Genomic DNA, 24,753 nt, shown 5'->3' with positions numbered 1-24,753 from the left:
GTTCTAGTTATTCTTTGCAGAGACTTTGCAGAGATGACTTTGGCTCCCAACAAAAAACAATAAGTAAAATTATGAAGTATCCATGAAAATAATTGTTGAAAAAATTTTCTTTTGGGCACCTTGCTTGATCCATGAATTTTGTTGCGTATTTTTTTTTTTTAACTCAGAGCATTTCAAAGACTTGGGTTACTGCTTGGGAATATGAAAGAAAAATTCCCTATACTTTTGTAAGTCAAGTAAGAAATAATGAAAAAAAAAAGCTACTTTAAGGAAAAGATGTACATGAAATTCTAATAGACATTATGTTTACGCCATTAACTTAGGCAAAAATGTCACATTACATTACATCCTTTAAGCAAATTAATTCTAACCCTAACATTCCATTCCACCTCTGTCTCTATTTGGACTCCTGAACCACTTATGGCCATGACTATGAAGAAGTTCTTGGAGTTTGCCTCATATCAAAAGCCAAAGACATCCATCCAGTATTGTTTCATCTCTTCATTTACCTCTTGCCTCTGAATTGCCCATCAGCCCAGTCTTCATCAATTCATCTCTGAGGCCCAGGTGTCCAGTTGTTTCTGCATCCAATTTGGGCACAGGGATCTTTGCTGAAGCTGAGAACTCTGGGGACAGTTGATGAGCATCTCTGAGTACATCAGTCATCATCTTCCTTTCTCTAATTAATATTAGAGCAAAACTGTGATGCTTACCAAGTCCCAATTATGTACACAATTTACTTTTATCCAGATTCTTTCATGAGCAAGATGCAATTTATAAAGCTCTACGTGTAACTGAATACTTTTTAATGGAAGCAAAATTATATATTTAAATATTAAATTAGGGCGCCTGGGTGGCTCAGTTGGTTAAGCGACTGCCTTCGGCTCAGGTCATGATCCTGGAGTCCCCGGATCGAGTCCCGCATCAGGCTCCCTGCTCGGCAGGGAGCCTGCTTCTCCCTCTGACCCTCCCCCCTCTCATGTGCTCTGTCTCTCTCATTCTCTCTGTCTCAAATAAATAAATAAAATCTTAAAAAAAAATAAATAAATAAATAAATAAATATTAAATTAAAGAAGCTGACAAAAGAGAGCACATATCTGAAAAATTAATAGAAACTAAGTTGTAAATACTTATATTTAATGTGAATATAGCACAAAATGAAAAATATGAAGATAAAATGTAATAAATTATAAAAACTACCTGTTACTAAAAATATACACCCATAAAAATGAGTATTTTTAAAATTTTTTTTGAGGAAACTCCACACTGTCATCCAGAGTGGTTGCACCCCTTGCATTCCCACCAACAGTGCACAAGGTTCCTTTTATTCCACATCCTTGTCAACACTTGTTTCTTCTGTCTTTTATTTTAGCCATTCTGACAGGTGTGAGGTGGTATCTCATTGTAGTTTTTGATTTGCATTTCCCTGATGATGAGTGATGTTGAGCAGTTTTTTATGTGTCTGTTGGCTATCTGTATGTCTTTTTTGGAAAAATGTCTGTTCATGTCTTCTGCCCATGTTTTAACTGCATTGTTTGTCTGTTGAGTGTTGAGTTGTATCAGTTCTTTATATATTTTGGATATTAACTCTTTACTGTATATGTCATTTGCAAATACCTTCTCCCATTCAATAGGTTACCTTTTAGTTTTGTTGTTTCCTTCACTGTACAGAAGCTTTTTGTTTTGATGTAGTCCCAACAGTTTATTTTTGCGTCTGATTCCTTTGCCTCAGAGGACAAATGTCAGATGTCAGAGAAATTACTGCCTATGCTCTCATTGAGGATTTTTATGGTTTTAGGTCTCACATTTTAGGTCTTTAATCCAATCTGAGTTTATTTTTGTGTATAGAGAAAGAAAGTGGTCCGGTTTCATTCTTTTGCATGTACCCATCCAGTCTTCCCAGTACCATTTGTTGAAGAGATTATCTTACTCCCATTATATATTCACTCTTCCTTTGTTGAAGATTAATTGACCATATAATTGTGCATTTATTTCTGGGTTTTCTATTCTATTCCATTGATCTATGTGTCTATTTTTATGCCAGTACCATACTGTTTTAATTACTACTGTTCTGTATATAACTTGAAATCTGGAATTGTGATTACCTCCAGTTTTGTTTTTCTTTTGCAAGACTGCTTTGGCTATTCAAGGTCTCTTGTAGTTCCACACAAATTTTAGGATTGTTTGTTCTAGTTCTGTGAAAAATGCTGTTGGCATTTTGATAGGGATTGCATTAAATGTGTAGATTGCTTTGGGTAGTATAGACACTTTAACAATATTTGTTCTTCCAAACCATGAGCATGGAATATCTTTCCATTTCTTTGCATAGTCTTAAATTTCTTTCATCAGTGTTTTATTGTTTTCAGAGTGCAGGTCTTTCACCTCTGGTTAAGTTTAATCCTAGATATTTTATTGTTTTTGGTACAACTGTAAATATGATTGTTTTCTTAATGTCACTGTCTGCTGCTTCATTATTAGTGTATAGAAATGCAACAGATTTCGATACATTGATTTTATATCCTGTGACTTTACTGAATTCATTTGTCAGTTCTAGTAGTTTTTTGGTGGAGTCTTTATGGTTTTCTATATATAGTATCATGTCAACTGCAAATAGAGTTTTACTTCTTCCTTACCAATCTGAATGCCTTTTATTTCTTTATGTTGTTTAACTGCTGTGGTTAGTACTTCCAGTACTATGTTGAATAAAAGTGGTGAGAGTGAACATCCTTGTCATGTTCTGACCTTAGGGGAAAAACTCAATTTTTCACCATTAAGTATGATGTTGGCTGTAGGTTTTTCATGTAAGGCCTTTATTATGTTGAGGTACGTTCCCTCTAGATCTACTTTGTAGAGGGTGTTTATAATGAATGGATGTTGTACTTTGTCAAACGCTTTTTCTGCCTCCACTGAAATGATCATATGGTTTCTATCCTTTCTCTTATTGATGTGAAGTATCATGTTGACTGTTTTGCAAATACTGAACCACCCCTACAACTCAGGAATAAATCTCACTTGACTGTGGTTATGACTTTTTAAATGTATTTTTGGATTCAGTTTGCTAATATTTTGTTGAGGATTTTTGCATGTATATTCATGAGAGATACTGACCTATAGTTCTCTTTTATTGTGGTGTCGTTATCCAATAATTGTACCACTGGGTATTTACCCAAAAAATACAAAAACACTGGGTGCCTGAGTGGCTCAGTCCGTTAAGTATCCAACTCTTGATTTTGGCTCAGGTCATAATCTCAGGGTCATGAGATCCAGCCCTGACCAATGTGTAACCTGCTTAAGAGTCTCTCTCTCCCTCTGTCCCTCCCCCCTGCCTGCACGTGCACTCTCCCTCAAAAAAAAAAAAAAAAATACAAATGACTACCAGCAGTCTTTGTAATTGACAACAATTATTTCCTTGAAGAAAAATATATAGAGGACATCAAAAAATACAGAAAGGATGCAATTCAAAAACTAATACATAGGTGATATTTCACCCTGTATGCTAAACAAATTGTCATTTGACAGTCACATCTTCAGCCATAGCACTTCACTCCCACTCTCATCCCTCTACCATGGAGCCCTGGCCTCAGAGCCCTGGCTATTATCTCTAATATTCATGAAATGATCCATGTATGTGGTTTACCTGGCTTTCAATTCCCTTCATCATCCATCCATACACCTTTAGCTTTCCCCTTCAAAAATATTTGACGATATGTCAGTTAGACATATTACTTGGGAATAATAAATTATGAGAGTTAACTGAAGTGTAAAATGCTGTACTCTAGGAGTCATGGTGGCTAGAACAAAAAGAGCTCTGTCCCAAGGCTCTGTTATTTAAAAGGTGCCAAAGTCAAAATAATTTTTAGAAAACTGTAAATATTTTGAGGTTCCTTCTGTTTTATTAAATAGTCCACCCATACTTTTCCAGTTATGATATCAGCAGAGCTGGATGAGATCAGAGCACAAGATCAGAAACCTTGGACTCACTTTGTTATCAAAGGCCACCTCATTTCCCTTTGGACCTTACCCATTCCTCATCCCACATCATGTACACATATACTTAGCTCCATGTATTTGAATATATGTATCTAGCCCCGTTTCCTGAGGAGATAATTTGCTTCATGAAAGAAATGTCAACAACCTACATTTTAGACCATAATACAGTATAAAAGATAAATCTCTGTGAATTAAGTTTATGTGCACATTATGATTCAGGTCAAAATGTATGTATGATAGAGATGTACAAGAATACTTGAAATATTAAATATTTTTGCAGGTAAGGCAGGAAAAGAGTGCAAATAATTTTGTTTGCTTTATTAGACCAAGAGCAGCAAACTTCTTTCTCACAAACTAAATGCAGATTTGTCAACACAGCAGTGTTTATGAAAAAAAAATGGAATAAACTGACAATGATTGAAAAGTCTGAAATTTACATAAAATGTACATTTCCAGCTTTTCTTAATAAATTAGACCCAACAATAGGAGACCACATTGCTGCTTTGTAGTGAATGGAAAATGTTTTTTCTAGTTCTCCACAATTATCAGCCTCTTTTAGTCACACAAAAGATGACTATATTTCCCTATGGGCCTAGTATAGTCCTTTTATTTTTTTTTAATATTTTTTTAATTTTTTCTTGTTATGTTAATCACCATACATTATATCATTAGTTTTTGATGTAGTGTTCCATGATTCATTGTTTGTGCATAACTCCCAGTGCTCCATGCATACCGTGCCCTCTTTAATACCCATCACCAGGCTAACCCATCCTCCCACCCCCCCTCCCCTCTAGAACCCTCAGTTTGTTTTTCAGAGTCCATAGTCTCTCATGGTTCGTCTCTCCCTCCAATTTACCCCCCTTCAATCTTCCCCTCCTACTATCTTCTTCTTTTTTTTTTCTTAACATATATTGCATTATTTGATTCAGAGGTACAGATGTGTGATTCAACAATCTTACACAATTCACAGCACTCACCATAGCACATACCCTGCCCAATGTGTATCACCCAGCCACCCATCCCTCCCACCCCCCCACTCTAGCAACCCTCAGTTTGTTTCCTGAGATTAAGAATTCCTCATATCATTTGTATGGAACCAGAAAAGACCCCAAATAGTCAGAGGAATGTTGAAAAAGAAAAGCAAAGCTGGCGGCATCGCAATTCCGGACTTCAAGCTCTATTACAAAGCTGTCATCATCAAGACAGCATGGTACTGGCACAAAAACAGACACATAGATCAATGGAACAGAATAGAGAGCCCAGAAATGGACCCTCAACTCTAAGGTCAACTAATCTTTGACAAAGCAGGAAAGAATGTCCAATGGAAAAAAGACAGTCTCTTCAACAAATGGTGTTGGGAATATTGGACAGCCACATACAGAAGAATGAAACTGGACCATTTCCTTACACCACACACAAAAATAGACTCAAAATGGTTGAAAGACCTCAATGTGAGACAAGAGTCCATCAAAATCCTAAAGGAGAACACAGCCGCAGCAACTTCTTCCTAGAAATAGCGGCAAAGGCAAGGGAAGCAAGGGCAAAAATGAACTATTGGGACTTCATCAAGATAAAAAGCTTTTGCACAGCAAAAGAAACAGTCAACAAAACCAAAAGACAACCGACAGAAAGGGAGAAGATATTTGCAAATGACATATCAGATAAAGGGCTAGTATCCAAAATCTATAAAGAACTTATCAAACTCAACACCCAAAGAACAAATGATCCAATCAAGAAATGGGCAGAAGACATGAACAGACATTTTTCCAAAGAAGACATCCAAATGGCCAACAGACACATGAAAAAGTGCTCAACATCACTCGGCATCAGGGAAATCCAAATCAAAACCTCAATGAGATAGAACCTCACACCAGTCAGAATGGCTAAAATTAACAAGTCAGGAAATGACAGATGTTGGCAGGGATGCGGAGACAAGGGAACCCTCCTACACTGTTGTTGGGAATGCAAACTGGTGCAGCCACTCTGGAAAATAGTATGGAGGTTCCTCAAAAAGTTGAAAATAGAGCTACCCTACGACCCAGCAATTGCACTACTGGGTATTTACCCCAAAGATACAAATGTAGGGATGCGAAGGGGTATGTGCACCCCGATGTTTATAGCAGCAATGTCCACAATAGCCAAACTGTGGAAAGAGCCAAGATGTCCATCGACAGATGAATGGATAAAGAAGATGTGGTATATATATACAATGGAATATTATGCAGCCATCAAAAGGAATGAGATCTTTCCATTTGCAACAACGTGGATAGAACTGGAGGGTGTTATGCTGAGCAAAATAAGTCAATCAGAGAAAGACATGTATCATATGACCTCAAATTATATAAGGCAATTAATAACAAAAGCAAAGAAACACATTGACAACAATACAATAATAGTGGGGGACTTTAACACCCCCCCTCACTGAAATGGACAGATCATCTAAGCAAAAGATCAACAAGGAAATAAAGACTTTAAATGACACACTGGACCAAATGGACTTCAGAGACATATTCAGAACATTCCATCCCAAAGCAACAGAATACACATTCTTCTCTAGTGCCCTTGGAACATTCTCCAGAATAGATCACATCCTAGGTCACAAACCAGGTCTCCACCGGTACCAAAAGATTGGGATTATTCCCTGCATATTTTCAGACCACAATGCTTTGAAACTAGAACTCAATCACAAGAGGAAAGTTGGAAAGAACTCAAATACATGGAGGCTAAAGAGCATCCTACTAAAGAATGAATGGGTCAACCAGGAAATTAAAGAAGAATTTAAAAAATTCACGGAAATCAATGAAAATGAAAACACAACTGTTCAAAATCTTTGGGATGCAGCAAAGGCAGTCCTAAGAGGCAATACAAGCCTTTCTCAAGAAACAAGAAAGGTCTCAAATATACAACCTAACCCTACACCTAAAGGAGCTAGAGAAAAAAACAGCAAATAAAGGCTAAACCCAGCAGGAGAAGAGAAATCATAAAGATTAGAGCAGAAATCAACGAAATAGAAACCAAAAGAACAGTAGAACAGATCAACGAAACTAGGAGCTGGTTCTTTGAAAGAATTAATAAGATTGATAAACCCCTGGCCAGACTTATCAAAAAGAAAAGAGAAATGATCCAAATCAACAAAATCATGAATGAAAGAGGAGAGATCACAACCAACACCAAAGAAATACAATTATAAGAACATATTATGAGCAACTCTATGCCAGCAAATTAGATAACCTGGAAGAAATGGATACATTCCTAGAGATGTATCAACTACCAAAACTGAACCAGGAAGAAATAGAAAACCTGAACAGACCTATACCCACTAAGGAAACTGAAGCAGTCATCAAAAATCTCCCAACAAACAAGAGCCCAGGGTCAGATGGCTTCCCAGGGGAATTCTACCGAACATTTAAGGAAGAATTAATACCTATTCTTCTGAAACTGTTCCAAAAAATAGAAATGGAAGGAAAACTTCAAAACTCGTTTTATGAGGCCACCATTACTTTGATCCCAAAACCAGACAAAGACCCCATCAAAAAGGAGAAGTACAGAGCAATATCCTTGATGAACATGGATGCAAAAATTCTCGCCAAACTACTAGCCAATAGGATCCAACAGTATATTAAAAGGATTACTCACCATGACCAAGTGGGATTTATCCCTGGGCTGCAAGGTTGGTTCAACATCCGCAAATCAATCAACGTGATACAATACATTAACAAAAGAAAGAACAGGAATCATATGATCCTCTCAATAGATGCAGAAAAAGCATTTGACAAAGTACAGCATCCTTTCTTGATCAAAGCTCTTCAGAGTATAGGGATAGAGGGTACATACCTCAAGATCATAAAAGCCATCTATGAAAAACCCACAGCGAATATCATTCTCAATGGGGAAAAACTGAGAGCTTTCCCCCTAAGGTCAGGAACACGGCAGGGATGTCCACTATCACCACTGCTATTCAACATAGTATTAGAAGTCCTAGCCACAGCAATCAGACAACAAAAAGAAGTAAAAGACATCCGAATCGGCAAAGAAGAAGTCAAACTCTCACTCTTTGCAGATGATATGATACTTTACGTGGAAAACCCAAAAGACTCCACCCCAAAACTGCTAGAACTCATACAGGAATTCAGTAAAGTGGCAGGATAGAAAATCAATGCACAGAAGTCAGTGGCATTCCTATACACCAACAAGACAGAAGAAAGAGAAATTAAGGAGTCGATCCCATTTACAATTGCACCCAAAACCATAAGATACCTAGGAATAAATCTAACCAAAGAGGCAAATGATCTGTACTCAGAAAACTATAAAATGCTCATGAAAGAAATTGAGGAAGACACAAAAAAATGGAAAAACGTTCCATGCTCATGGATTGGAAGAACAAATATTGTGAAGATGTCAATGCTACCTAGAGCAATCTACACATTCAATGCAATCCCCATCAAAATACCATCAACTTTTTTTCCTAGTATAGTCCTTTTAAACTTCTTGTCACATTTCATTCTCAATATCAATATTTTCATTCTTAGTAGTGTCCCAGTTTAACAAAATGTGCATGGACATGTTACTCATTTACCCTCCTGGTACCTAAAAATATTCTATTCAGCTACCATAGTAAACCTATAACAGAAGAGATTGTTCAATAACTCCCTAAATAGCCATTACTGCCATTACTTCCATTCTCTGGTAAAAGATCCTTGGTCACACAGACCCTTGCTGAAACATTAGACTCCAACTCACAAATTTTTTAATATTAGAGCTGATGATAAAAGTCCCTTTCTTCTCTGACAAGGGATTCAGGATGTCAATTTAAAGTTATCTGTGGCCACATCTCCAATGAAGAAGCCCACAGGTACAGGAGAGCAAAGATGAGAGACCAGGTAAGTCTTAATAGTGAATAAAAGCCTATCTAAATTTCTACTGTCATTTATGACTTTCCTAGTTAAGAGGGTAATATAGTTCACTTTTATTAAGCTAAAGAGAGCTCAGTTTTTTCTAGGATGCAAACAAAAAGCATCATTTACTTTTATTCCAATAGCTTATTTATTATTACTGAAAATATATAAATATGGGCGCCTGGGTGGCTCAGTCAGTTAGGGATCTGACTCTTGATTTCCAATCCGGTCATGATCTCAGGGTCGTGGTATCAAGTCCCTGTGTCGGGCTCTGCAGCCAGCATGGAGTCTGTTGGAGATCCCCTCTCTCTCTCCCTCTGCCCCTCCACCTGCTTGTGCACACGTGTGCACACACACACACTCTCTCTAATAAATAAATAAATAAATCTTTAAAAAAAAGAAAATATAATACAAGTAAAAAATGTATCTATTTTGGTGAAATAAATCAGTAACTTCCCTGTTCTGGCTTCTTTATATTTAATTTTAAGAATCATGCATCAGTTTCTTTATCTAACACTTTCTTTCGTATCCTCCTAGAGAAAACAAGAGCGTGTGTGTGTACATATCAAGGAATGTTAGAAGAAATCATAGAAATCATCCTTTCCAGTGTTCTGAATTTACAGAAGTAGTCTGCCATGGCCTGAATTTTTGTGTCCCCCCAAAATTCATATGCTGAAATCCTAACTCTCAAAGGTAATGGTACTAGTAGGTGGGGCCTTTGGGAGGTGATTAGTTCTTAAGAGTAGAATTCTCATGAATATGATTAGTGCTCTTTTAAAAGAGATCCCACAGAGCTCCCCAATCCATTCCACCACATGAGGATACAACAGTAAGTCTGTGACCTGGAAGCTGGCCCTCACGCAACCATACTGGCACTCTGATTTTGGACTGTCAGCCTCCAGAACTGTGAGCAATGAATTTTTTTTTTTTTAAGATTTTTTATTTATTTATTTGACAGAGAGATAGAGAGAGAGCACAAGTAGACAGAGCGGCAGGCATAGGGAGAGGAAGAAGCAGGCTTTCTGCTGAGCAGGGAGCCGGATGTGGGGCTCGATCCCAAGACCCCAGGATCATGACCTGAGCTGAAGGCAGCCTCTTAACCGACTGAGTCACCCAGGCGCCCAATGAATTTCTGCTTATAAGCCACCCAGCCTGTGGTATTTTGTTAGAGTTGCCTGAATGAACTAAGACAAAGTCACAGAAAGATTAAATGACAAAACTGTACATATTCATTTACAAAATAGTACTGAATAAAATTACATCTTGTGTATTAAATTTCCTTTCATCTCATTTATTCTTCTACATTTATTTTGTCTTCACCTTATTTTGGTGGGGGGTGGGTGGAAGCTGATGGTTATTGACAACTGAAATGGAGTCATTTACTCATTCTTTAAGATAGACACTCCCCTACCCCTTACAACTTTATACTAATGACAGGTAACTTTTACTGAGCACTGATGTAATGTAATGTAATGTTATTTGTGTTTTCCATTTAATCCCTGCCACAGCTCAATGATATAAGTACTGATATAATTAACATTTTATAGATTTGGTAATTTTTCCAAGGTAATTCACATAATTATCATAACCATTAAAAATCTATTGTTTAGCTTGTTATCTTATATGTTTTTAATAATAACTATATTTATATACTTTATACTATATTATATACATTTTATATTTCATGAGAAAATACTCTTTATAACCAAGCAGATTTAAATAAGTAAAGCATAGATTCCATGAGTTATCAAAGATCACATTGTCTAGTAAAGGAAAGAACCGGGTCGTAGACTCAGGTGGCCTAATCCCAAATCCAGACCTATTTCATGGAAAAGCTTGATATAAAGCAGTAGTGTCTTGAAATTAACAGTAATAAAATTCTTTAAGATTGAATTAGCTTAGTGCTGGGCTGTCATTCTGGACATATTACTGATAAAAGGAATGTGTACTAGATTATTAAATAGTTTAGTGACTGTTGAAAACTACTCTAGGAGACGGTAGGTTATACTGATGTTCTACTTCTCAGATTAATGAGACTTGGAAGAAGCCTGTTAAAAGCTCTGAACCTAGAGTAATTAGTACACCCAGTCACACATTCTTCAGGCTAATGAAAAAGCATTCTATTGAATGATTTTTATTTTTATCCATTATTATTAAAATGGAGGAGGAATGTATAGAAGAAAATTATAAATCAGATCATTGGAAGCATATTTTAATTCTAGACCAGACCAAAAAGTTGGAGCCCTTTCTCCCTAAAAAGGAAACAAAAATAGTATCTCAAGTATAGCTATTCCATACTTAAAGTTTTATGGTATGTGGCAGGTCGTGTTTTCTGGAAAACATACTCTGAGGCAAAGGTTTGTGTACAGACTGTTTATCAGGAACTAACACATGTAGTGTAAAGGAAGGAAGCACAGTGTTCAGAGAAGGAAGCAGAGTTGCAATCAGGTCCACAAGTCTCCTCTAACCCACCGGGGAGATCTGATGCTAAAATGGCCTGTCAAAGTTGGTGTCAGCATCAACCACTGGATCACTGCCAGCCCAGGAAGGAGCTGACCTGGGATAAGGCACTGCTCTACACCATTATTACATTGTCCTCAAACTCTTGTTTTTTTTTTCTATTTTTATGGTATTGGCTGAACTCTGGTAAAATGTTAAAGCTGTGAGAGCCAATATCCTTGCCTTTTCTCTTAATTTTAATAGGAATGCTTCTAATGTGTCAACATTAAGTCGTCTATCCGTGGTAGATTTCTGGTAGGCACCATTTTGAAATTAACACAGTCCTAATACGTTAGTAATTTGTTATAAATGTATGTTAAATGTTAGCAAATGCTTTTTGAACATTTATTTAGTTGGCTATATGCTTTTCTGTTCTTATCTATTAATGTAGGTTATTTTCTAATGATGAGGCTTTGTAGCTAAAGGCATTAATTGGCCTGATCTTTCAATTCGCCATACATCCACACTCTTTCCATGGCCTCATTATAGAGAAATTTATTCCCTACCCCCTGACTCTGGGCTAGGCATGCCACTAGGGTTTTGTTTGTTTTTGTTTGTTTGCTTGTGCCTGTTTTTGTTTTGACAGTTTTAACCAATAGCCAATAGGTGGAAATTAGTCTGTACCCTTTTGGACCCTAAACCATAAGATTTATTGTTTTCACTTGCCCTCATGTGCTCTGCTTCTGCTATGAGAGGAACATGCCCTCCCTAAGCTGACAGCCCAAGGAGAATGAGGATGGGAAATACAGGAAGTGTTATTAAATCACATATGATTTTTGTTTCTATTTTCAAAAATAAAATCAGTCTACATTTCTCCTGCGTGCTTGTCTATTTTTGATATCAGGGAATACTAACCTTCTAAAAGGTTAATGTGTCATACAAAATTTTGTAAAGGTCTATGACAGTTTATACAATGTTGCCAATCATTTGGTTTTATGAACCAAAGCTTCCTAATTTTTATCAGTTACCTTTATGTTTTTTATTTGCTTTCTTCTAGTCTTTTGAGTTTGTTTTTTAATTATGGTTATTATTTTTGAGCTTCTTAAATTTAAGAATATACATTATTCTCTGAGAACTGTATTGGCCCCTTATATACATTTTGTTATTTACTACAATTCAATTTAAATAGCTTATTATTTCTATTATTTCCTCTTTAACTGAAAATATATGTAGAATACATTTTTTTACTTGTAATGGAAAATAAACTATGTGTATCTAGTTCATCTCTTTTTATTGCCTTTTTCCAGAAAATATAACATATTTTTAATGTATTAAGATTCATTTTTGCTGACTTCTATATGTTAAATACTATAAATATTTCAAATATACTTGAAAATAATACGTACATTATATATTCTGTTCCCTGAATTCATAATTCCATATGTTACACATGTATTTGTGTATAAATATACCCTCATAAATACATTACAGAAGCTTTTAAATTATGACATTGATATTCTCTGATATTTCTCCATTAATTATTCTATCATTAGGGGCTGATATTATAAATATATTTATATTTTCAACATATAAGATTTATTACTAGTAATATATGTATATGTTTAATTGCATGATAAAATTATAAAGAATTAAGTAGTTTGTATAATTTAATCCTTGATAACAGATATTTAATATTTTTACTATGTAGTAATGAGTAAAGATAAAATTACACAGTGACCTGCCATACATTAAATATACAATTTAATTGGATTAAGGAAAAGAACTGTAGATGATAGAAGATGTAATTCGACTCTTTTTGCACATCTGTTTATACTTTTTTTAGGTTTAGTCCAGGATAGCCTAAGTATGATGGAAACTGATTAATACATGTGTCCTTGTTACTACAAAGATAGACATTGTAAGAGAAAATGAATATTTCTCTGAGTCCTGTCACATTCAGATGAAGTAATTAAAGAATTTCAAAACTTTCTGGTTCTGAGTCCTTGTTCCTTATTCAAACATGGGACCTGACACCATAAAAACAGTCTTAAATAGAGGAGAAAAATACTTTCATACCTCAAATTGTATTTTCTCATCATGATTGAATGCATTGGATTTTAGCTAATAAGTCCAATCTCTTTAATATGTAACTTATGTGAAGCCTTTAATCATCTCCTAATAAACTGACCAAAAATTTAAGAAACAGATTTCACAAAGATGCCAATAACCTGATCACTCTTGGCCTCCCCTCACCAATACCATTGCAACAGTAGATTTATCCATGTTTAATAGCACCATTCTAATTCATAGGACTCACCACACAGAAAAAAAAATAGTCATAGATCTGTTAAAGGCAGTATTACTGCCAGTAACCAATGTCCACTGACCATTTACAAGCACTATCAGTAAAATGTGTTATGTATAAGAAATGCAGTCCACTCTTAATTATGTTAATTGGGGTCAAAAATAGCATAATCTGTTTGAATCTAAAAATAAATTCTTAATGTTTCATTATGCAAATAACTCTCTTTCCCAATCTAACCTTTTAATAGAGACTCTAACAAGTTTTACTTTGCTTGCGTGTAAAAATTTGAAGTGCACGTCATCTTTCTGCCTCTATCAACCTTTGGGTGGAAGCCTAAAATCAGTTATATGACCTTGGGCAATCAGATGATCAGGAAAATGGCCTTTATATCTCCTCTAATCCCTCATGGGATGAGCAAAAATATAAATAAGTGGCACATCTCTCAAGTAAATTTTGTAACAGACATAATTTGACTCACCTGTTCCATTCAGTATCTCACTGTTTCTCACAGAATACACTGTATGACAGGCAGGTTGACCAACAAGTCTCTTTGATGTTCTATTGCACATTTCAAATGTTCCATCTGGAAGAGGGAGAGGATAGTAACAAAGAGAACAGGCACACATGGGAGTGAAATACTGAAGAGCAGAAAGATACCAATAGATAATCGGTTTAATGATTGCTTGTCCATCACTGCCCCAGCAAGTTCACTGTATTTCAGGGAATGGTATGCTCAAGCAGGAAATCACTCCCCCTACAGTATAAGATTTAAACAGCTCTAAAGGTTTTCCTGAGGACCAGCCTGCCTCAAAGCTGTTTGAATATTATATCCCCCAAGTTCTTTCCTGCTTTGGGGCCTTTTTATCTGTTGTCTCTCCTGAAATGCTCCTACTCTCTTATACTTCACTTAACCCATTCCCTTTCCAATATTCAGGTTTTAAACCATATATTTACCACCATCTCATCTAATATAGTTCAATAGACCATTCAATCTGTAGCACAATACCCCAGGGTCTTATCAAACACAGAGGTAACTATCCTAACAGCAGTCACCACAATGTGAAATTATATCATGTAGTTGTTCACTTGTTCATTTTCTATCTCTATTCTGATATATAAGGTATTTCCGCTGTGTATGGCACCAAATTGATGCCATTAAATGTACACTGAATAAATAAAAAGAACCAAAAAAAGGTGACTTGCCGAAGTAGAGGGATCACCTTGTTCACTACCAAGCTTAAACCTTACTGGCTGTGACCACACACTGGGCTGGTGGCAGAAAAATCAGAAGTACCATTACCCACTGGATGAAAATCAATAAAATGTTGAGCTCTACAGATACAAGAGATCATGTCAGAGAATCAGACTTGACAGTATATAACTACATTTTTATAGTTTTAAAGTAAATATGAAAGATTAAGTAATTCCAGTCATATTTATGTTTCTTGTGATTTTGAATATTGTTCATAACAGTATATTTACTTTTTATTAATATGACTAGTTGTCTAAAAATTTAATAATGACTTTGGAATGAAGAGAACAATGCAAATGTGACATATTTAGTAGATATAAAGCCAAGAAATTGATTCCATTTTGATATTTATCTCAAGATTTTAACTTGCTCCCTAGTAAGTTACAATAAAGAAATCACTATAAATTTTAATCTAAAAAAATAGTTTGCTATCAATTTTCATTCCCAGACAACGATGGTAGAAAAAGGAAGCTATACTTCATTAGCATTTTATTTTAAACCACATCTACAATGATTCTGTATGATAACTATTCTGATACTTTTACTCCTGGAATTATTTATAAGAGTCTTTTTTCTCACGGATGATGGATCTCAATTTAAATTGAAATTTGACATTTCATTTACTTGATTGAAGTAGCTTAGATGTCATTATTCAAATAGACTTAAAACCCATGGGCAGTAGGAGACATAATAAAAATGGGAGCATTCATACTGCAGGAAGACCTTGCACCTATCTGGATGTCTGTTGGGCATGCTGTAGGATGATGTGAAGTAATACTGTAGCTTTAATGCAAACTGGACATGTCTCTAACATTTCTCTACAACTTCAATAAATACATTTACTTTAAACTATAAAATAAGTTAGTATTTTTCTTAGCGTTAACATAGAAAATATTGCCTTGTCAAAAATTATTGAAAGTATTTTCCAATTATTAGTACAATAGAAAGTAACTAGGCCAAAAACAGAGTTAGGATTATATAACATATTTTAATAAACTAAATATTAGTGATCATTCCAAATACAAACCCACTTTGTATATAATTTTAATCAATATTCACATATTTATTACTTAATTTTTGAAATATAAGTGTGTAAGTTTAAAGTGCACAGCATAATGATTTGACTTATATTTATTGTGAAATTATTACCACAGTAAGTTGAGATAACATCCATGATCTCATATATACAACAAAAAAAGAAAAAAACACATCATCCTTGTGATGAGAACTCTGAAGATCTACTCTCTTAACAACTTTCATATATACCATCCAGCAATGTTAACTGTATTCATCATGTTGTGGTCAAAAGTTACAAACTTCCAGTTATAAGATAAATAAAATAAGTACAAGGGATGCAATGTACATATTTATTACTTTTAACAGAATTTAATTTTTTAAAATATGCTTACAATATTTAATTAGAGAAAAGGTCTTTACTTCAGTGGATATTCACATTTAAAGTTGTCTACTTTTTTAGGTTTCATTCCTTTAGTCTTAATTATATTTAGTTTTCCTTTGGGAGAGTTGCCCATGGAGTAAAATGCCTGGTTTTTATTTATCATAGCATACATATGTATTTTTAACTTGATCTCCATTTACTATTTATCTTATTTTAACTGCCCCTACCAACCAATTTCCTTTCACCTAATACTGAAATCTTGATTATTCCTTCCCATGAGTCATTGAACATAGAATACACTCCTCTGTCTAAAAATTCCTCTCTTCCAAATTTTGTTTATATTTTAAGAAGCCTATGCTCCACTAATCCTTCTTTCTTATAGTACACAGACTTTCTTATTCTGAAAATCTCAGTGTTTGTACAATTTATAACTATTATTATCTTTTGCTTTTTCTTTTTCCTTAGGGGTGTGTGTGTGTGTGCGCGCACGCACGCGCATGTGTGTACTCTCTAAAGTCTTTGTAACAGAAGCATAATTTCTATTTCTCCAATATTTTATTCAGGTTCAGTATAGTGATATGCTCATTTATTAACTAAAGACCATCTCCAAATAATACTGTCTGTGACTTTTTGTGTGTGCACACACATAATATGATTTCATTAGGTATCCAGGAATGTTCTTGGAGTGACACATCTCAGAAATGTTACATATGTTTTAAATATCTAACTCTTGCAAAGCTGGCAAGAAAAAGAAAGGTATAATATAAAGATCTGTTCCAGCCTTGTTCAGATGTGGACTCTGGGTCAAGATCTAGAATTACTGACCACAGAAAATATTTTCAACTGCAGATTATGGCATGTGCTTGCATCCCAAGATTACAGTGATACAAAATCACCCTTAAACTGCCAGAGAATTCATTTCATTTCTCTTAGTTGATTCTTCCAGTATATAAATCGTACCTCTTATATCCTTATACATATGATGCCAAAATTATTTTTATAAGAATCCTATTGCATCAGAATTAAATTCCCAACAGAAAAACAGAAGAATTATCCTTACTGTTATATCTTTCTATCATGTCTTTTTATCATATATGTATTCAGAATTTACCTCCCAAATAGTCTATCTGGCATAATCAAAATAGGTAATTTTTCCTCATAGGTTCTTATTTCAAGGCAAGTGATAATTCTCTGTGAGTTTTCACATATCCTTTTCAGTTCCTTCAGATTTTTCTCAAGAATTTTAGTCTACTGCTTAAACATACTACTGGTCTACAGAAAAGCCAAAAAGACTCAATATAATTTATATATAGTTTAATCTTCTTTTTAAAAATGTTCCTCCCCTGAAGTTTTTTTAAGTACCTCTCTAATATTTCATTTATTTTATTCATCTTAAACATTTTTAGCTAATTTAATTTTTGAGTAAGTATTTTAAAGTTTATATTAGCACTTTATCCAAAAATGCATGGAAAGAAAACAACAGTTTCTATTGAAGGCAATCTGTATCTTTGATGAAACTTGATTTTATAATTTTTGTTCATTTTTTGTTGTTCATATTTTTAATTCTGTATTGAATTATAATAAATACAGAAGAAAGTGCACAATTCATAAAGTAACAGCTTAATGAACTTTCACAAAGTGAATACAACCAGCACCTGGATCAAGACACAGAACACCAGTCCCAGAAAACTCCCCATATGCCCCTCCCAGTCACTGTCCTTCCTTCTTCCCCCAAATAACCACTATCTTGACATCTAACACCATACCTAAGTTTTGTCTGTTTGGGAACATACTGCAAGTGAAACATGGATGGCCCTTTCTATTCCCTGGTTTTTATTCCTTGACATCATCCTCTCCAGTGACATTTACCCTCACTCTACCTCCTGAGATCTTGCCATCTTTAATAACTACTCCACCTCCTGGAGTAGTTGCAATTATTCCACTTTCTGATCATTCACATATGATATAGTAACCTTTGTTCACAATTTCTTTGACCTTGTCCCTATGAAAACATCAGGTCTACCATGTTCTCACTGTCCATTATTTCTCTTGTGCCCTCAATCCTCCTGGCTCATCTTCTCAACCATCATTAACTCCCTTGCTTCCTTTCATTCCATTGTATTCACTAGGCAAAACCAACTAAATTTAAACCCAACTTAACCTGCACCTGTCCCCAGAGCTGTGTGTACCTACAAGAAAAGCACACATTGTGCTGACTGGTCTCAGTGTAAATTCAAGTCTTCAGATCTCAAATTGCACCACTGAGCTTCCCAAGTAAACTTCATTTCTATTCTCAGAAACAAAGATTTCACACTTTTGCTTTACTCTTCAAGCTTCTCATATCCCCTCCCTTGTCCCATTCTCAGCTCAAAACTGGACTCATATTTCATGGAGAAAACAGAAGCAGTAGATAATAGTTTCCTCAGCTTCTTACCACCAAATCTTCAACTTACCTATCTGTGCACCCATGTCCTCTGCCTCTTGCTGCAATGTTTGATGTGTCCCTTCCCCTATCGGAATCCAATCTCTCACTTGTACCCTGCATCTCACCTCTTCCTGCCTTTCAAAAGCCCCTCTCTAGTAACTCTTTCCTCTATTACACTATCAACTTCTCCTTCTACACTGGATCAGTCCTACTAGTATTTAAATATGCCTCAATATGCACCATCTTAAAAAATGATAAGACTCTCTCTGATCCCTCATCTCTCTCTAGCTACCACCCCACTTCTTATCTCTGCTTGATCAAACTGTCTACGATGACCACCTCTGCATCCTGATCTCCTGTGCTCCCCTTTACCTTCTTCAGCCAAGTGCCCACTTCACTATCGAAACTACTCTTGTCAAAGTCACCAGGGACCACCATGCTGTCAAAGCAATGGTTTCCTTCCAACATCTCATACATCTGTTTTGTTTCAGACTGGTCTCTTTCCTGAATTTCCCACTCATATAACAGGGCCTACTCAATATAAAACCATGATTTCTAGTAGGAAACTCCATCTCAGTCATGTATACTGAATCACATCTGTTCTGTTCAGAAAAATGTCCCTTGTCATTAACAGGTTCGTAGAAGAATATCAGCTATTAATTATCTTAACTCCTAACTTCTCAAGTTTAACATGTCCAAAACCAAACTCTTTACCCTTAACACTGTTCCTTCTCCAGACTCTGCATCTCAGTTAAATGGCACTATGACAACCTAGCCACTCAATTCAAAAATCTGCTCGCTCCCATGCTTTCTCTTACCCTGCTCTCCATATTACCACACCCATAGTAAGCAAGTCCTGTTGCTTCTACTGCCAAAACATGTCCTGAATCCATCCATTTCTCTCCATAGCTCTTGCCTTCACCCTAGTCCCCATCACTACTATCTCTCAGCTAGATCACTGCAACAGGATCTCCCAAATCCTTTTCACTGCACTTAGAATTAAAATCTAAATCCCATATTACAACTTAAAATCTCAGTATGATCTGGACCCTGCTTGCCTCTGAATTTACTCCACATAACTCTCTCTTTCCTGCACTTACTTCCATTCAGACACAATGGCTACATTTCAAATGTTTCATTTTGTTTGGCAAAGTCTGAAGGTATCTGAATTTTCCCCTTAATATTTGCTGTTGTTATTTTTGCTGCTATTATTATCGCCTGAAGTTTAGAAGAGTGTTTCTTTTTCTTCAAAGGCTCATAAAATTAGGACTCATCTTGGGATTATTAAACCCATATTGACTATCTCTGGAATAGTAGTATTGTAGTATTACAACCTTTCAATACGTGGATCCACACTTCCTTGATTTCAGGAAAGCCCTCTTTAAGTTATGTCTCTGGGTATTTTACTTCATTTTTTTTCTCTTCTTTAAGGACACCAACTGTTAATATCTTGTATCTCGTTTTGCTTCCACATCAATTATTTTTATTTTATTCTTCTTAAAATTATTTTTGTTCAGTCAACTTTTCAAACACATTCTCCCTGTTGCTTTGTTTTCATACATATCCTTCCCCCTCTTCCTGTAGTTAATATGAGTTCATTTTTTCTTTCTTTTTTTCTTTTTTTTTTTTTTTAGTAGGCTCCACACCCAGCGCTGAACCCACGACCCTGAGATCAAGACCTGGGCTGAAATCAAGAGTAACACGCTTAACCGACCTGAGGCACCCAGGTGCCCCTGACCTCACTTTTTCTGTTTTAATGTTTTTCTTCCTCCTCCTTGAGCACCACTCATTTTTCATCTTTTATTGTCTTCTTATTTCACCCTTGAACCTTGTGTCTCTTGCATAAGATCATTATGCATACAGACTGTGCATCATTCAGTTCCTTAAGCCCAGAGACACCTGCATGGCATGAGTTTCCTCTCATCCACGGCAACATTATTCTGCCGTGTACTCTTCATCCTCCTTTTGTTTACAATAGATCTTCCTTTCCTCTCTCCTTCTCCACCCCCCTTATCTTCCCTCCCTCCACCCCCTCATCCCTGCTTCCTTTTTCCCTCCCTCTATCCATCCCTCTGGGTGTGGCTGGTACTTTAACCCTCTTCAGCTCTCAAAGACCTAAAATGGCTAGTAGCTTCTAGAGGGCCCTCTTCTAAGCCACATTTACAGGCCGCTGGTTGCCAAAAAGGCAGCTCTTCGTGTTTCCTTCCATAGCCCCCCTTCGCTGCCACTCTGTGGGCTCAGACAACTTTCCGTGACTCCCGCACCCCATACAAGTACCCTCACCTTATTCCAGACAGGGGTCCATGAGGTTAGCACCTTCGATCATGGCGTTCTTTGCATAGTGCGTGCTCTGCCAGTGCTGTCTTTGCTCTGCCCTCCACGTGCTGTCTCTCGGACCGACCTTCCGCAGGTCACCTCCTGGGTGCGCGCAGGCCACGTCTTCCGTCAGTCACACCCGCACTTAACAACGCTGTGTGTACCGGACCCACGCTTCTGACGTCGTACGTCAGACCCGCCCTTACGACACTGTTTGTTAGTTCTGCGCGTCTCACGTCATCGATCCGACCCGCACTTACGACTGTTAGACCTGCGCATCTGACACCGTCCGAGCCGCAAATCCAACGTCGTGTGTCGGGTTTACGTGTCAGACGTCATCTGGATCTGCATGTCGGTCAGTGTTCATTTTGTTATGATTCTTGCTACTAGCTGCCTTTTATTTTTATTTTCTGACTAGAAATTCCTACCCTAAATGTTAGAGAAATAAAAGTAATATTTTCACCATTAGTCAAAGATACATATTAATACTTAAGATTAAAAGTAACCATTTTTTGTTCTAGACACTGTTCTTCACTTGAGATTATAAATGAAGTTACATTCATTTGAAATATATAGAATATTATAATCCTAGTTAAACTATGGCATAATTTTGTAACATGGTATTATTATACGAAGTTTATAAATTTCCTGATAGGAATACTTGATTTCCTTTAGTGTGACTAAGTCATTTCTCAATTTCTCTGAGCCTCTCCCCCCAAATAAATAATTATATGATAAAATAAAAAAATGATTTATTAAACAGGCATGTTCTAATGGAAATAATATTTTTCTTGTCATAGGTTTTTTAAATCTATATATAAATACCTATCATGAATACCAAGACTTCTTAATGGAATGTCTGTCAACATTGATCAAGTGATTCACGCATTTTTAGAATCACAGGAAAGGTACCTAAGTGAACAAGAAATGCAGAAGTCTCTTTGATTTATTTTAATTGCTTTATATATTTTGGATTGAATTATTTAAAAGAAATATGTTAGCATTTAGTTCATGAAAAAAAGTTCAATAGCTAACTTATCTTGGTATCTTGTCTTAGATACCTTATTTTGTAGTCACTTTAATGTCCATTTATTTTCAGCTAGCTATTTGTTTTCCAATCATAAAATATTTTACTCCCATAAATACTACCTTCATTAAAAATTTTGCATCCTTCAGGCCATAGATGAGACAGACCCAATCTTCTCCTCAAAAAACAATCAATTTAAGAGTATGTTCATGAACATAAAACTTTAAAGTACTAAAGGCATATTATAATACAAAAATTTACAAAACAATTATAGAAAATAAAAAGTCCTCTGTAAATCTCCCCAAGTAGAAAAAGATAATTATATGAAATGATGCTTCCATTGAAGTGAAAATATTCTGAGGAAAATCATAATTCTAATTTGCTGGATGCAAGATTTTATTTTTCAGGTTGTGGGAGAGGGCGAGTACAGGCAGGACATGTAAAGCAATTACTATGTGCCAGACACTTTAAAGGGCTTTGAATTTGTATGTATTGTAGTCTTCATAACAACGTTGTGACATAAATACCATTATTACCTCTTTTTACTAATAAGGAGATAAGTACAGAGAGGTTAAATAACTCGGCAGTTACCATACAACAAATAAATGGCTAAGCCAGAGTGCAAACCCTTAGATCTAGATCCAAAGCTTCTTTACTGAACTACTGAGCTATGACATCAACTCACATATATTGGATTGATACACCCATATTTTAGGGAATCTAAGATACTCTCATTCTGGCTTTTTTTTTTTTTTTAAAGATTTTATTTATTTGACAGAGAGAAAGAGAGAGAGCGGGAGGGAGAGCATGCAGCAGGGGGAGTGGCAGGCAGAGGGAGAGGGAGAAGCAGGCTTAGGCTTCCCGCGGAATGGGGAGCCCAATGTGGCTCCGTCCCAGGACCCTGGGATCATGACCTGAGTGGAAGGCAGATGCTTAACCTACTGAGCCACCCAGGCGTCCCTGGCTCGCTCTTATTCTTACCACAATCAACAGAATTTTTCACACAACCATGTTATGTCAGCCCCTTATCAAATTAGGAATTGTAATCAGATAAACCACAAACTTTGGTAACATGTATTCTTATTTTTGAGAGGTTAAATTGTGAGAGGCAATGCATATGAGAATTTATGAAATAGAGAGACGGTAGTATTTAAATATATTTAATATGCCTTATTAGTTTTGATAGGACCAGACATTTAACATTTTCATAGAACCTGTTTCTCCGAACCTGTTTCAAGTCTTTGCTCAGCATTCACCATCAGTGGCACCTTCTGGAGCACTCTAATTTAAAATTTCAGTGTCACCTCCCACCCACAGTATTCCTAATTCAGTATGCCCTGCTGTGCTTTTCTTCCTTTTTATAGTTTTTATAATTTTGTAATATGCAACAGGTATAATTAATTACGTGTATCATTAATGTCTGCCTTCACTGATCACTGCCTCTTTAGAATACAAAATCCTTGAGGGAAAGACTGTTGTTCACTGATGTATATCTAAACTCATAAAACATGGTCTGGTACATTACAGGAATTCTTTATATGTATTTGTTACATGTTCAGAAAAATCAATCAGTAAATCATTAAAAAATAAATTCATACTGTATGATCAGTGTTCCTGTAAAACATGACCAGAAAGACATTTTTTTACTAACTTTTATCTGGGATGTATTTGTACAATTTTCTTGTGTAGAAAAAGTGTGCACTTCTATGTATTTAATGTAACATTAAAACTGCCAATACAAATCATCAGTGATCATCTATAGAATAATTCTTCTATCAGTTTACAATCTGATTAGGGAAAAGTCATTCACTAAGCTGAACAGTGAAAAAATAAACCAACTGACACATTTACTTAATGTCTCTGAGCCTCAGTTTCCTCATGTATAAAATAGAGATAGAAATAGTACACATTTCATAGAGTCATCATGAAAAATATGTGACATAACTTACATAAAGCATTTTTAAAAATAGTGTTAACTATTATGCTGTTACACAAGAAAGGATGACAACTTCATCTGGTTGCTTATTTGAGAGATATTTATAGAGGCACCTTGATTTTTTTTTCTCAGATTCACTTAGCTATTGATTACTTCCCTTTATTTATTTATTTTTTTAAGATTTTATTTATTTGACAGAGAGAGACACAGCGAGAGAGGGAGCACAAGCAGGGGGAATGGGAGAGGGAGAAGCAGGCTTCCTGCTGAGCAGGGAACCCAATGTGGGGCTCGATCCCAGGACCCTGGGATCCTGACCTGAGCCGAATGCAGACGCTTAACAACTGAGCCACCTAGGCACCCCTACTTCCCTTTAAAATATCTTAGAATGGCAATATATAACATATGTAAATAGACTATATCTGTTTTTATCACAACATCCTAACCAAACTGCAAAAATATATCTGCATGAACATTTGTTTTCCCCACCAATAAAATTTCACTAGTCAATCTCATGCTAGTTGAAAATGATGTCTTTGAGACTAGTAGACATCAAAGGTGTAAATAATGTAGATTCTACTTGCAAATGTGTAGTATAATTATGATAAAATCATAATCTGATTTGTATAATAAACAAAATAATTTTTCCGACTTTGCCATGGTAGATCAACATCAATTTGGATGATGACATCATACTGTAGTCCCAAAACTATTCTGAGAATGAAAGGATGAGAAGCAACTTATTACATCTCATACAATGAAAATGATATGA

The 24,753-nt window shown here is 35.7% G+C and overlaps 1 long non-coding RNA gene across 1 annotated transcript; it reads right to left on the bottom strand.

Annotated features, from left to right (window-relative positions):
• Positions 1-316: 316 nt before the first annotated feature.
• LOC144381512 (uncharacterized) lies at positions 317-21,445 on the bottom strand. The gene is made up of 3 exons (XR_013446776.1): positions 20,989-21,445; positions 14,108-14,212; positions 317-679 (listed from the first exon to the last, which is right to left on the bottom strand). It is a non-coding gene; the product is annotated as an uncharacterized LOC144381512 (long non-coding RNA).
• Between the last annotated feature and the right edge of the window lie 3,308 nt (positions 21,446-24,753).

This window comes from Halichoerus grypus, chromosome 4 (assembly GCF_964656455.1).
Source record: "Halichoerus grypus chromosome 4, mHalGry1.hap1.1, whole genome shotgun sequence".
Classification (NCBI taxonomy): Eukaryota; Metazoa; Chordata; class Mammalia; order Carnivora; family Phocidae; genus Halichoerus; species Halichoerus grypus.
The sequence above is the reverse complement of the archived record's forward strand: the minus strand, read 5'-3'. Positions and strand labels throughout refer to the sequence as shown.